General features: G+C 39.2%; 1 protein-coding gene across 3 annotated transcripts in view; it reads right to left on the bottom strand.

Annotated features, from left to right (window-relative positions):
• Positions 1–15,332, bottom strand: part of TSEN15 (tRNA splicing endonuclease subunit 15) — a 185,903-nt gene that overhangs the window by 76,805 nt on the left and 93,766 nt on the right. For all 3 annotated transcript variants that reach the window (XR_006591898.1, XR_006591897.1, XR_002739135.2), the window contains exons 7-10: positions 14,858–14,921; positions 11,627–11,711; positions 10,831–11,121; positions 732–908 (exon numbers count right to left, since the gene is read on the bottom strand). The gene's annotated coding sequence lies outside the window, so the exon portion shown is untranslated. The remainder of the gene's footprint in view (positions 1–731; positions 909–10,830; positions 11,122–11,626; positions 11,712–14,857; positions 14,922–15,332) is intronic.

Here is a 15,332-nt window from a genome sequence, read left to right on the forward strand (position 1 = left end):
CTTCCTGAGGACTATTTTTAAGGTTTTCTAAGTAGTGCTAAAATCGTTTTCACTCCAGGAATTGTGTCCTACTTCTAAAGTGTGACCTCTCAAGAATCCCTACTGAATGTCCCAGGTGATCTCCAAAGATTCTCCACCATGGATGATCAAGTTTGAAAACCTTCATCTCTATGCAAGCTGACCCTCCCTTCCCAGTATTCTTTGAACAGTTTGTGCAATTTCACTCTTTTCATATGTAGCCAGTACTTAACAAAGATTCAAAGGAATCTTTTATTTTTTTAAGATTTTTAAAATTTAATTTATTTTTTTTTAATTTACATCCAAGTTCTTAGCATATAGTAAGATTTTGTTTTTAAGTAATCTCCACACCCAGTGGGGGGCCTGAACTCAAAACCCCAAGTTCAAGAGTCATATGCTCTACTGACTGAGCCAGCCAGGTGCCCCTCAAAGGAATCTTTATGCAGATTTCTGGAGTGCTTTTTCCTAAAGCTTCCTCATTCCTGAATATGTTTATAAAATTCAATAGATGACCATTAATTCTTAAAAGTACCCTATAACAAACAATGAATCTGGTTATCATACAAACAATAACATGCATTACTATGTTATTCACTTTGATAATTTACATATACTTAAGTCAATAAAGTAAGTGAAGAAATGAAGCATTATTTCTTTGGTATTTACTAAGTGACAAGTAATTGTATTATTATCCAAATGATAAGATACATTACCAGTTTCAGCCTTGCCATATTGCTTCATGTTGATCAATAACAATTTCTAGGTGGCAGCAGCAGCTGCCAGAAATTCTGTACTCCAAATTCTTGCTCTCCTTAAGAGCAAATATAGGTCCAGGCCATTTGAGGTAGCAAAATATGCCCATCCCAGTTTGGATTCCCCAAAATCAGAATCTGAGAAAAGAAATTTCAGCACAAGTAATTTATTTGGGAAGTGATTCTATGAAGAACATTATGGGAATAGGAAAATTAAACACAAAAGGGGTAAAGCCAATAAACTGTGAATTAATGAATTGTGGGTGACTGGGGCTTAATACTTCTGGGGATGTTATAAGAAAATGGATGTAATACATCTGAGAACTGTCCCTGTGAGTGAATGAAAAGCTGAATTCTTCATCACCTACTCCCATCCTCATTGGTTGAGGGCAGCTCCTAGAGTGTTGGCTCTCAGCATTTTTGGTCTGCTCCAGTCTTTAGAGCATAGGAGAATATGATTAAGCTTACTCTTGAAACTAGACAATGCTCTCAGCAGGAGAGTCACAGGAATCCACCAAAGTGTGTGGGAACCACTGGCAGGTGACCTTCAGAATAGACGAAGGGGATATGGGTGGGGCATCACCAGGGTTCCCCCTTTCCTTTGAAACAGGAACTCATTCAAATCTTCTTTTCTGTTTATCTTAATCAAGCACAACCACATTAAACACCAAAAAAACAAGAAGGGTAAGATAAGTCACTGATGGACACTTGACCCTGTACTATGTTGTGGAGTAAGGACAGAAACAAAACAGTGACACCACAATTGCTGAATGGGCAAAGGTTATAAAGAATATTCTGTAAGCAAACCAAACTTTTGGCCTTTTCAGCAGATTCCTTCCTTTAACCTTCTGTTCATCTGGCATGAGGTTTGTGGTGCAGCTGGGTCTCCATGGCAGTCAGACTCATGGCTATTGCATTTATATTAGCAGTGGGTATGTGTGGTGTGTTTTTTAAAGGAAGCGACATAGCCCTTAAGTCTGTTCCCAGAGGATAGTTGTGGCCATTATTCTCCCAGTTCTTCATGCTTTGCCCCAAGGTTTGTGAAGGGGAAAGACTGCCTATAGCAAACAGGTGGCACAAAGTCTAGTCAAGCCAATGGCCATTATGATCAGCTTATTTTAAGGCCTGAAAGAGCCCTGTCCAAACTAAAGCAATATAGTCATTTTTTTATCATTAATTTTAATTTTTAAATGAATTCTTAAAGAAATAGTTATCAGGATAAATCCATAAGAAGACAGAGTCAGGGACCTCATGAAGAATAATTTCATGGATACATTCACCATCATCATATCTAAGCCTTGAAGTTCTTTGATAGGATAGATACCTTTGTTTCTCCAATGAGAGATAAATCTTAATTGTCAGTAGGCCCGCAATAGGTAACAATCTGATTTAATTAATTAATTAATTCACTCAATAGTGTCAAGCATTGTTTGAGGTGCTGGGGGTTGTGAACAAAAAAACCAAAATCTCTGAGTTCATGTGGCTCATAATTAATTGGAGAGACCAATAATAAATAACTAAACATATAATAATCAAGTATCATAATTGCTAAGGCTTAAATCAAGATATAGAGTATCAGGAATACAGAAATGCTGTCTTGTTATTTGTAGTAGATGGCTTCTCTAATAAAGTGAGTTTTGAGCACAGCAAAAATTAAATAAAGTAAGAATGATGCCAGTCATGCATATATCTGGAGAAAAGTGTTCCAGACTGAAAAACAGCACATGCAAAGACCCTGAGGTAGGCATACGGCTCAATTCAAGAACAACAAAGATACCAAAAACAAATGGCCTAAAGGAAGTTATAAGTAAGAGAGAGAGGTCAGAGAGATATCTGGGTGGGGTTAAAACACTTGCAAAGCACATAGAGCCTATGAACCAGTGAAGGAATTTGGTCATTTCCCCGAGTGACACATGAAGCTATTGGAGGATTTTTAACTTATACTTTTAAAAGAGCCCTCTAGCTACTGCAGTGGGACAGAGTTGGAAAACCTGAGCAATTGGGATACTATTAGGACAATCCAGGCAAGATGATAGAGACTTGGACCAGACCAGTGCAATAGTTATGGAGATGGCAAGAAGGCACTGAATTGTAGGTGTAGTTGATAGTAGAGCCACAGAATTTGTTCAAATGAATATGGGATAAAGAGAGGAATCAGGATGATTTCAAGATTCTTGACTTAAGCAACTGGAAGGGTCGAGCTGCCATTTATGGGTGTAGGGAAGACTGGGCAAAGCAGGTTTGATAGGGAGAAATCACACCTTTGGTTTCGGTTAGTGTTTGAAATGTCACTTAGAAATCCAAGTGGGGATGTCAAGTAGATATATGTGTCAAGTAGAATATATGTGTCTGGGCTTCTGGGACAAAGTCATGACTGAACATATACATTCAGTAATCACATTTAAAGCCATGTGACTAGAAGGAATCACCAAGGGAGTGAGTATAGTTATGGAAGAGAAGAGGTCCAATAACTAAGTCCCAGGCTTAGAGTCAGGGAAAAGAGAAGAAACCAATAAAAGAGACATTGAAGTAGCTACCACTGAGGTAGAAGGAAATTTAAGAAAGAATAGTGTACCAGAAACCAAAAGAAGAAAAGATTTCCAAGGAGGAAGGGAGAGAGAGATCAATTATGTCAATTGCTGCTGATGGGACAAATAAGAGGAAGATGGAGAACTAAACATTGGATTTGACATCAGCATCATTTGGATGGCAGTGACCTTGACAAGTATGGGGTAAATGGCTAATATAGGATTTTTTCCTGAAAATGGGTTTCTTTATTTAAAAAAAAGAGTGAACTGAGCACCTGAAATGGAGTGAAGAGGAAGAAGGTAAAGAATGATGAAGGATGTTTGAAGGAAATACAACAAACTTCAATAACTACATGCAAGTTTTCTCACTACCTTTGGCCTCAGTTTTCAGAAGTGCCCAATGAGAGAGTTGGTCTCTATCCTCAGTTTTATCTTCTGAATAATGGGAATATTTTTTAAGTTTCTTTCTTTTTTTTTTTAATGTTATTTATTTTTGAGACAGAGAGAGACAGAGCATGAACAGGGGAGGAGCAGAGAGAGAGGGAGATACAGAATCTGAAACAGGCTCCAGGCTCCGAGCTGTCAGCACAGAGCCCGACGCAGGGCTCGAACCCATGGACCGTGAGATCATGATCTGAGCCGAAGTCGGACGCTTAACCGACCAAGCCACCCAGGCGCCCCTATTTATTTATTTTAAGAGAGAGAGAGACAGACAGAGAGAGAGAGAGACAGAGACAGAGAATGAATGAATGAGTGGGGACAGGGCAGAGAGAAAAGGAGAGAGAATCCCAAGCAAGCTTCATGCAGTCAGCACAGAACTTGACGTGGGGTCAGCCCCATCAGCTGTGAGATCATGACCTGAGCCAAATGAGGAGTAAGGCTCTTAACTGATGGGGCCACCTAACCACCCCTAAATAATGGGAATATTGGTTGTACCTATCTTATAGGGGTATGCTTGGGGTTCAATGAGTTAAAACATGTGAATTATTAAATACTTCCTGGACATATTAAGTTCTTAATAAATGTTTGCTATAATCATTGTATTGTCACATCATGTTTAATATTCTTATTTTCCCTTTAGCTTGGACATTTCACGACTCTATGTCATCATTATCATCTTGCTTAGAACCAGCCACCCCCGATGGCTAGTTCTAGTTTTGTACTGATATGTAGGGTGGATTTGCTTCCTGACAAAATATTAGTCACGGCTTCCTTGTTGTCTTCGCAGTAAGAGTCAATTATAGATCAGAATGAAGTAAGTAAAAAAAAAAAATGAGTTGGGATACTTTTCCCTTGGATGAGCGGTCCTTTATTGATAACCATGGATGAGTAGATACAAGAGGCTTTAATCGTAGGGTTTTAATCTTAGGTCCACTTGGCTTGAGATAAAACATTCTCTTGGAAAACTGGTTCCTGAGTGGCTTTGGAAATGGCTGCTCTCCACAGTTTATATTTTTTTGCCTGGTTGTTTTTGTAGTGTTTACACTGTCCTCTCCAGCTAAAATTGCTGGGCTGACTTTGTTTCATCTGGACTTTATATTACACCATAATGATTAATCCACTTTGTCCGTGCCAAAAGCAGCTAGCATTTAAGTACCACTTGTAATTTCCACATCCAATGAAGTAATTCATCCTAGCCTGCAGTTTTTACTTGATAAATGTCCAATCTTTGTCTGCAGTGCACCTGGGACTGCTATAGCATCATGATGGTGAGAGATTTTTAGAGTTCATTTCTTGCTCTCTTTCACCCCCTATCCATTTTTCAAATCTGAGGAAGGGTCTTTATGGACATGGGTCTGGTATTGACCAAATTCACAGAGAAAGGAAGGGCCAAGAGAAGGTGACAACCAGTTGGTGTCTCACTGAATTTGATCTGTCTTCCCTCTCTGTGGCAAGGATGGCAACAGGGAGCTGCCTCTTTGCCATGGCGCCCAGTCAGTGAGGTGCCATGGCGCCCAGTCAGTCTCCTGCTGCAGAGGAGAGGGTGGGAACCTTTGGCTTCCCCTGCCCTGGTTCCTCAGGATACTGTCCAGACTCTTTGAGGTGTGTGTGTGTGTGTGTGTGTGTGTGTGTGTGCATGTGTGCGTGATGACTTTATTTGTATTTTCCAGATGTGGAAGTGGAGATTCAGAGAGAACTGTGTGAGAAGTCACACAACCAGTACGTAGTAAAGTCAGTAAACTCAGGTCAGGCTAGTTCCAAAGTCTATGTTCTTAAACCCTGTTCAATACTGCCTCCTGACCCAATCTTATTTTTTGAAGTATACAAGTAAGTGGCTTTTAGAGAGTTGGTGCAAATCACTGCAATCAATTTTACAATGTTTTCATTACCGAGTAGAAGCTGTGTACCCTTTTTCCATCTCCCTAAACCTACCATTCTGCCAGCCCGAGGCAATCCCTCCCCTATGTTCTGTCTGCAGATTTGCTTATTCTGAACATTTCATATCAGTGGAATCATACAATATTGGTCTTCTGAGGCTGGCTTCTTAGAATTAGCATAATTTTTAAATAAAGACAATATTTTAAGAGCAATTTTAAGTCCAGAGAGTTCCCATATACTCCCAGCCTCCACAAATATATAGCCTCCCCCATTATCTCCCACTAAAGTGATACATATGTTATAACTGATAAACCTACACTGACACAGCATAATCACCCAAAGTCCATAGTTTACATCAGGGTTCACTCTCGATGTTGTACATTCTCTGGGTCTGGACAAATGTATAATGACATACATCTATCAGAACAGTATCATACAGAGTATTTTCACTGTCGCGCCTATTCATCCCTCCCTCCCTGCCCCCAAACCCCTGACAACCACTGATCTTTTCAGGTCTTTATAACTTTGCCTTTTTCAGGATGTCATATGGTTTCCATGCAGTATATAGCCTTTCCAGATTGGCTTCTTTCACTTAGTAATATCATTTAAGTTTCCTTCGTGTCTTTTCATGGCTTGATAGGTTGTTTCTTTTTGCCACTGAGTAATATCAATTGTCTAGATGTACCACAGTTTATTTACCCATTCATCTACTGAAGAACATCTTTACTGCTTCCAAATTTTGGCACTGAATAAAGATGCTGTAAACATCTGTGCACAACATTTTTGTGTGGACATAATTTTTTAACTCCTTTGAATAAATACCGATGAGCATGATTGCTGGATCATACGGTAAGAGGATGTTTAGTTTTATAAAAGACTGCCAAACTGTCTTCTAAAGTGATTGTACCATTTTGAATTCACAAGCAGTACATGAGAGTTTCGGTTGCTCTGTATCCTCATTAGCATTTGGTATTGTTAGTGTTGTGGATTTTAGCCATTTTCATAGGTATGTTGTGGTATCTCGTTGTTTTAATTTTCATTTCCCTAATAATATATGATGTGGAGCATTTTTTTCATATACTTATTTGCTATCTGCATATCGTCTTTGGTGAGGAGTCTGTTAAAGTCTCTGGCCATTTTTTTTTTTTTTCCTCTGGCCATTTTTAAATCCAGTTGCTAGTTTTCTTATTGTTGAGTTTAAAGAGTTCCTTGCACATTTCAGATAACAATCCTTTATCAGACATGTCTTTTGCAAATATTTTCTCCTAGGCTGTGGTTTGTCTTCTCATGCCCATGATATTGTCTTTCACAGAAGTCAAGTTTTTAATTTTAACGGAGTCCAGCTTACCAATTATTTCTTTCATGGATCATGCCTTGGGTGTCATATCCAAAAAGTCCTTGCAATACCCAAGGTGATCAATGTTTTCTCCTATTATTTTCTAGTTTTTTAGTTTTGTTTTTTGCATTTAGGTCTCTGGTCTATTCTGAGTTAATTTTTGTGAATAGTATAAGGTCTGTGTCTAGATTCCTTTTTTTTTTTTTTTTTTTGGCCTGTGGATATCCAGGTGGTCCAGCACCATTTATTGGAAAGACTACATTTTACTATATTGCTTTTACTCTTTTGCCAAACATCATCTAACTATATCTACTTGCATATATTCATTGACTCTCTATTCTGTTGCATTGACCTATTTGTCTATTCTTTTACCAATACCACACTGTCTTGACTGCTGTAGCTATATAGTAAATTCTAAAGTGGGCTAGTGTGAGTCTTCTGAGTTTATTCATCTCCTTCAATATTGTGTTTGCTATTCTGAGCTTTTTGCCTCTCTATAAATTTTAGAATCAATTTATCCATTTCCACAAGATAATTTGCTGGGATTTTGATTTCGATTGTATTGAATTTACACATCAAGTTGGGAAGAAGTGACATCTTGACAATACTGAATATCTCTCCATTAGTTCAGTTTATTTAATTCTTCTCTGATTTCATTCATCAGAGTTTTGTAGTTTTCCTCATAAAGATCTTGTCCAGCTTTTGTTAGATTTATACCTAAGTATTTCATTTTGGGGAGTGCTAATAAAAATGGTATTGTTTTTAATTTCAGATTCCACTTGTTAATTGCTAGTATACTGAAAAGTGATTGACTTTTTAATATTAACTGTGTATCCTAAAACCTTATGATAAGCACTTAATTAATTCTAGGGTTTTTTTTTTTTTCTTATTGATTCCTTCTGATTTTCTACATGGACAATCATGTCCTCCGCAAACAAAGACAGTTTTATTTCTTCCTTTCCAACTTATATCTGTTATTTCTTTTTCTTGTCTTATTACCTTAATTAGGAATCCCATTACAATGTTTAAAAGCAGTGGTAAGAGGGAACTTCCTTGTATCTGATATTGAAGTTTATCACCATTAAGTATGATGTTAACTGTAAGGGTTTCTGTAGATATTCTTTATCAAGTTGAGAAAGTTCCCCTCTATTTCTAGTTTACTGAGCATTTTTTATCACAAATGGGTATTGGATTTTGCCAAATGTTTTTTCTGCATTTATTGATACGATCATGTGATTTTTATTCTTTAGCCTCTTGATATGATTACATTACTTCATTTTTAAATGTTGAACCAGCCTTACATACTTGGGATAAATCCCACTTGTTCTTGGTATATAATTCTTTTTTATACATTGTTTAATTCAATTCTCTAGTATTTTGTTGAGGATTTTTCCATCTGTATTCGTGAGGAATATTACAGTTTTCTTTTCTTATAATGTCTTTGATTTTGGAATTAGGGTTACGTTGGCCAAATAGAATGAGGTAGGTAACATTCCTTCTGCTTCTATTCTCTGAAAAAGATGGTAGAGAATTGGTATAATTTCTTCCTTAAATGTTGGGTAGAATTTACCAGTGATCCATCTCGTTAGATAAGTATCCCAAAATATAGAGCAAAAAAGCAGAGAAGTGAATTATGAGAAGAATGAAAAAAATATGGAGAAGTAATAGAAAAGGGCATAAATCTAATCAGTATGATTTTTAAAAGGTCAAGAATTTATCCCAAAATATAATAGAGGAAAATTTTCCATAGCTGAAGACAAATAAGAATCTTATGAATGTCAGCAACTTGGAGGTACCCAGCACAATTAATATAAAAAATGTTCACACTTAAATACATCCTTGTGAAATGTGTTTAAGCCAAGGTTAAAGACAAAAATATTTCATGGGGCGCCTGGGTGGCTCAGTCGGTTAAGCATCCAACTTCAGCACAGGTCATGATCTCGCGGTTCATGGGTTCGAGCCCCGTGTTGGGCTCTGCGCTGACAGCTGGGAGCCTAGAGCCTGCTTCGGATTCTGTGTCTCCTTCTGTCTCTGTTCCTCTCCCGCTTGTACTCTTTCTCTCTCTCTCTCTCAAAAATAAATATTAAACAAAATTAAAAAAAAATATTTCATGCTTATGTGGTGGTGAGTGAGCAGGACAAGTTAGCCTTGCTGGAGTGAAAATCAGATTGACATCAAACTTTTCCATTGGGATAAGAGAGAAACACATTCAGAGTTCTAATGGAAATTGATTTTGAACAAATAATTTTATACCCAGTAAAAACTATCAATGAAATGGGAGAGTAAAATGGTAAAAATAATGTCCTTATATGAAATATGATGCTTCGGGAAATAATGATTTTAGAATTTATACAGAAGGATAAAGAAAAGAGAAAGGCAAGCCATACAAATAACAATTGCCCAAGCGCAACTGCTTAATACAAAGTAAAATTGGAAAAAAAAATACAAAAATACATGCAGTAAAAAACAACAACAAAAACCCAGCAAAATGATATTGAAAACTAGGTTTCACAAATTAGCAACCCAAACTACATTAGCAAATGAGGAGGCCTTGGAAAGAATAGCTTCAAGAAGAAGTAAATTTCTTCTAAATTGCTGTAAATTTTAAATTATTATTTTAGTAAGAAAGTGAAGGCATATGATAATAATGCATTATAAAAATTCAGTGCCCTGCTTCCTCTATTTCTCCCTCCTCCTCCCAATTTACATCTGTACATTTCCTCCTTCCTTCCTTCTTCCTTCCTTCCTTCCTTCCTTCCTTCCTTCCTTCCTTCCTGTAGACTCCATGCCCAACATGGGGGCTTGAACTTACAACCCTGAGACTGAGAATCACATGCTCTACTTACTGGGCCAGCCAGGTGCCCCTGGGCATTTCTTTTTCTATCGGCACAGGTTAAATGAAATAGTTTCATCACTTTTTCTCTGAGTCCACACATATACATTAAAAGGTAAGCTCTACGAAGGCAGGTTTTTTTTTTTTTTCCTCTGTTCTGTGCATTGATGTATCTTTAGCACTTAGCACAGTGCTGGTACTGTATATGCAATCAATAAATATTTTTTTTTATTTGAATGGAATGAAATTGTATAATCAATAGTATTCATCTAATTAAAATATTATAAATTCTGGCTGTTTTTAGACTTAACACATGGCCAAAACACACCAAAATTAATTATATCAGAAATAATAAATTCTATACATTTGACCATGTAAATTAACTATATGATGAACTGACTCTGTGATACTGTGACCAAGAGAGGAGGAGGGAAAGGTAGGGCTGTTAAATCTCTCATTAACTTAGAGGGAAGTATTGACATCCTGCCTAAAATTGATGGATCAAGAAATGGAAGGTTGAATACATTGTACAAAGCTATCGACGCATCTAAAGGAATAATAAAAAAATGAAATATATCTGGCAGTGGTTGTTGAAGGAAAGTGTAAATGAGCCAAGCTCCTCATCTTTCATAAGGGGGCCCATCAGCTATACTTTGAAGCTGATACATCAAAAATAAAGGGATAATAAATTATTGTTGCGGAGGTTCGCCTCAGAAGGATTAAAAATAGGAAACTCTTAAGCTGTTACTTCTGGGGAATGCCATAGAGAAAGACCTTTACTTTTTAAAAAAAAATTACTCTCTACTACCAACTGAATTTTATTGCCATGTGCCCATACTTTAAAAGTGACATTTTTAATTTAAAAATAGTTTCTAGAAAAAGAGAAGAATTTTTAGGACAGAAAAAAAATGATCCAACTGTTTGCAATTACATACCGTCTACCAGCAAGGACCATCAAACATTTTGCAAACATTATCTGATGGCGAGTGTCAGAATTTACATTTGCCAGATGGAGAAATTCAGACAAAGATGGAGGTGACTTACCCATTTTCAGTGCATCTGTGACCAGCCAGTGATAAAACCCAGGCTTCCGGGATTCTGAGTCCAAAATAGATTTGGATTCATTTCTTCTTGGACAAACCACCACATATTAGTATGATGATAGTTAAGGAAGAAATCCAAACTAATAGATGGCACACTCTGTGTTTAGGGCTTGGAAAATGCCTGTATTTTTCCATCCGATAATCTGGTGCCAAAATGCACATTTTTGCCTGTCGAGAAAAAGGTCAGAGCTTCTCTGAAGCACCTGATAGGAATATACATCAATTGTTGTGCCTACAAAGATAAAAAATGATAACCACTGTAACAACCACAATACATTTGTAAATCTCACTATATATGTATGAATAAAGATTTCCACCATTTTGTGGCTACTTAGAAAACTATATATGGTTAATTAGCTTGATGAATAATTCTGCTTATTCGGCCGTATGCCTCTATTATTAATTCAGACCACTAGCACAGGTGGAAAGGAGGAAAAATATTTGACTCATCTGGCATTATTTTACTTATTGGTTTCCCTCTTAATGTGAATTTTAAAATATTTACTTATTTACTTATTTGCCTGGCTTCCCTATTTAGTTAAAACTCTGGAAGGGAGAGAAGGGGAGCCATTAAATGATTCTAGCAGATTTCCCTTGTTTTGTCACCACAGTTTCCTCTCCCTCTTCCATCCTACCCCTAACACCACACACAAACACTTCTGCAAAGTCGTCTGTATCAGGTGATACTGGCCCAATGGCCAAGACGAGCACTGGACCAAAGCAGCTGCAGAACTTACATGAGAATTTGCAAGACAGACTTGTGGGAGCCAGACTCAGTGTGGCTGCTTTCTTGAGAAAAGAAGAGCTGTTTTAGGTCAAGAGCTGTCAGCAGCCAGATTTTCCAGGGTGTCGAAGAGAAACAGAGAAACGAAGAAGAAAGTCAATGTACAGAGTGGAGCAGAGGTGAGAGACAAATACAGTTACCATGAATTAGCCTTTTTGTAATTGTGATAGAATATGTACAATGTAGAATTTACTATTGTAATCCTTTTTGATTGTGTAATTCAGTGGCATTCAGTACATTATATTGTTGTGCAACCTTCACCACCATCCATCCCCAGAACCTTTTCATCGTCCCAAACTGAAACTCTACCCAGTGAACAATACTTCTCCAATTCCCCCATGCTCCCAGCCTTTGGTAATTACTCTTCTACATTCTTTCTCTATGAATCTGACTATTCTGGGAATTAATCATTCGTACCAGGGTATTGTTGAGAGCTGCGTCAGTTAGCAATTTATTGTCTCTCAGATCCGAATTCACCCTTCTATACAGGTTCCACAATAACAAATGGAATTCCTTTAAAGCATTTCTCCCCTACAAAGAACACCTGTTGAGGTTTCTCAGGGGAGGGTGCTAGAGGGATAATGCAGGAGGAAGGGGCCTTCCTGCTGGTTCTGGCAGCCGCATTGTCAGTTGGTGGTACTCTATCCCAGCCATAGGCTCAGAACTCATGGTCCCTGGGTGACTTTACAGCCCCAACCTGGCCAGTGATCACCTGGCCGTCTTGACATGGACATGGTATATTCCAAGCCTCCTGTCTGCAATGGCACCCCACTCTCTCTTCAAGCTCCTGTGCCAGACCACTGGCTGCAGATTTTCTATGCCCAACCTGTGCCCCAGAGAGTTGCTTCCTGCTTGCTCACGCATTGCAGACCAGCTCTGGTCTGGGCAAATCTCTCTGCCATCCAATGGTTGCAATTCCAGCCTTGGGAAGGGGGGTCCCCTTTCATATCTGTCTCTCCTTAGGTACTCTCCCTTGGCCCTAGGATACCACATAGAGTTTCCCTATATCTTATAATTTCTCTTTTATCAAAAATTTAAAACTATTTATATTAAGCTTCCCTTATTTAAGTCACTGTGTGGTTTCTGCCTGTTTACATCTGGCAGATGTAAACCAGGATAGTTCTGTGCAAACTAGGGTGTGTGTTCACCTCCTCTAGGGACAGAAGGGAAAGTCCTGACTGCATTTGAAGCTCTGGCTGTAGTTTATTTCTCTTTTATTTAATTTTTAAAATAAGTTTATTTATTTAGTTAGAGAGAGAGAGAGCAGGGGAGGGGCAGAGACAGAGGGAGAGACAGAATCCCAAGCAGGCTCTGTGCTGACAGCTCGATGTGGGGCTCAAACCCACAAACCATGAGATCATGACCTGAGCCAAAACCAAGAGCTGGACGCTTAACCAACTGAGCCACCCATGCACTCCATAGTTTATTTATGAAGTCTACTATGTATCTGCCCTTGGGTCTTGAGACAAATTTGTTTCTTCAAAACAAATTCTAGCTTTGTCTTTAAGAGAGCTTAAATGTGTTTCTGTTACTTGAAACTAAGGGAGGCATCACTAATAAAAATGTAATTTCACATTCTTTCAAATATGGCTCAGAAAAAGGGATAGAGGGATGAAGAAAGACTACCTAAAACCAGAAAAAAAGAAAGGAAGACTATGCCAAGGGTTAACATGGCAGCAAATTCTCAGTTGAGCTTGATGTTGATGTTAGGTCTTCAGGTTCCGTGACTCACCTCTCTTGTCACCAGTGGGGGAACTCATACAAAGGGAGCTAAGTGGGGCACTGGCTGACCCAAAGATTCTGAATGCAAAGAAACAAGGCTGAGGTCGAATGAAGCCTCTTACTCCCACTGCAACCAGACCTTGAGACCTGCTCAACTCAGTGTGTATCTGAGAGTTGGGTATGCAGAGTCAACCCAAGTTCATTCACCAGGCACCTGTGAGGACCAGGGCTGCCTCACACCCTCAACTACCAGGGGGTAGAGTAGGAGCCCACTATCTAGCAGCACACTTCCAGTGAAGGGAACATTCTGGACTGGTTTTGCTCAGCAGACAGAGTAAGTCCCTGCCCATTACTAAAGCATGTCCCAGGAAATGTCAGACTCTTGCCTATCACATTTGTCTTTTTTTGTCTGAGAAGGGGTGCTCAATGGGGAGGAGACAGAGAGGAGAAAACTTCCTCCCCTGCATTTCTCTTCATATGAAGAAAATACCAAAATGTTGGTGTTCATTCCCTCCTCTATGAGCCAAGATGCGAGACCACTTCTCAACACTACTATTACTATTTTCCAGGCCAAGCCACCATTGCCTCTTGCCTGGATTGCTGTGGTATCCTCCTCACTGTCTCCTTCCCCACTTCAGTCTATTCTTAACCTTACAGCCAGAGTGATTCCATGAAAATAGAAGTTAGCCTGTATCACTCTTCTCTTGGAAACCCTCCATTTGTTTCTCATCTCAGAGCAAAAGCCAAAGGACTTACTTTGGCCTGCAAGGCCCCACACCATCTAGATTCCCATGACTTCTCTGACTTTATCTCCCACTAGTTTAATGTGGCAGACTCACGACAACAACTGGTCCTAATTCTCCATCCCTCACTATACTCACACCCTTTGCAGTGTGACTTCGACAGTCTCCCCCAAAAGAAGTGGGATTTGTTCTCCATCCCTGGAAACTAAGCTGGTCTCATGAATTTCTTTGGTCAATAGAATGTGCCATTGTTTCAGTTCTGAACCCAGACCTTAAGAGGTTTTGTGTGCGCTGTGTACTCTCCCCCCTCCCCATCTCCTCTCTCTCTCTCTCTCTCTCTCTCTCTCTCTCCCCTTCTCTTGTCCTCTTTCTCTCTTTCCTCTCTTCTTACTTTCTTTTTCCTTTCTCTCCTCCTCCTCCTCCCTCCACACTCCTGCTATGACATAAGAACAGAACATCAACCTACTGGAAGATGCGAGGCACACAGACATATGGAGCAGAGCTAAGTCAATCCAGTTGTCTTATCTAAGACTGAGATGTGTGAGGGAGCCCAGACAAGATCAGCAAAACTGTGCTGACTTGTAGCTGACTGCATAGGCATTGAGTGAGCCTTGACAAACTCAGCTCATCTCAGCAGAACCACCCCAGTGATCTTTAGACTCATGAGTAAAACTAAATGATCGTGTGCCACTGAGGTTCTGAGGTTGTTTGTTACTCACCATTCTTGTGAGATAGATGACTGATACATTCCTCTGCCCATTCTTCTCCAGCCATAATTGCCCTCTGGAAAACAGCAGTCACATTCCTACCTCAGAGGCTTTGTACTTGCTGTTCCCTCTGGCTAGAGTCCTCTTCCCTGACCCACCCCACCCCCAATAGCTGCATGCCTTGATCCCCTAACCTCCTTCAGATCATCTCTCCAACGTCACCTTCTTAGTGAGATCTTGTCTGGACATATATAATATGATCTTCTAACACATCCTTTTCTCCCTTTTGAACTTAAAAACATTGTTTTAATGTTTATTTATTTTTGAGACAGAGAGAGAGAGAGTGAGCAGGGGAGGGGCAGAGAGAGAGGGAGACACAGAATCCAAAGCAGGCTCCAGGCTCTGAGCTGTCAGCACAGCCCAACGCAGGGATCAAACTCATAAGCCGTGAGTTCACGATCTGAGCTGAAGTCTGACGCTTAACCGA

This window comes from Felis catus, chromosome F1 (assembly GCF_018350175.1).
Source record: "Felis catus isolate Fca126 chromosome F1, F.catus_Fca126_mat1.0, whole genome shotgun sequence".
Classification (NCBI taxonomy): Eukaryota; Metazoa; Chordata; class Mammalia; order Carnivora; family Felidae; genus Felis; species Felis catus.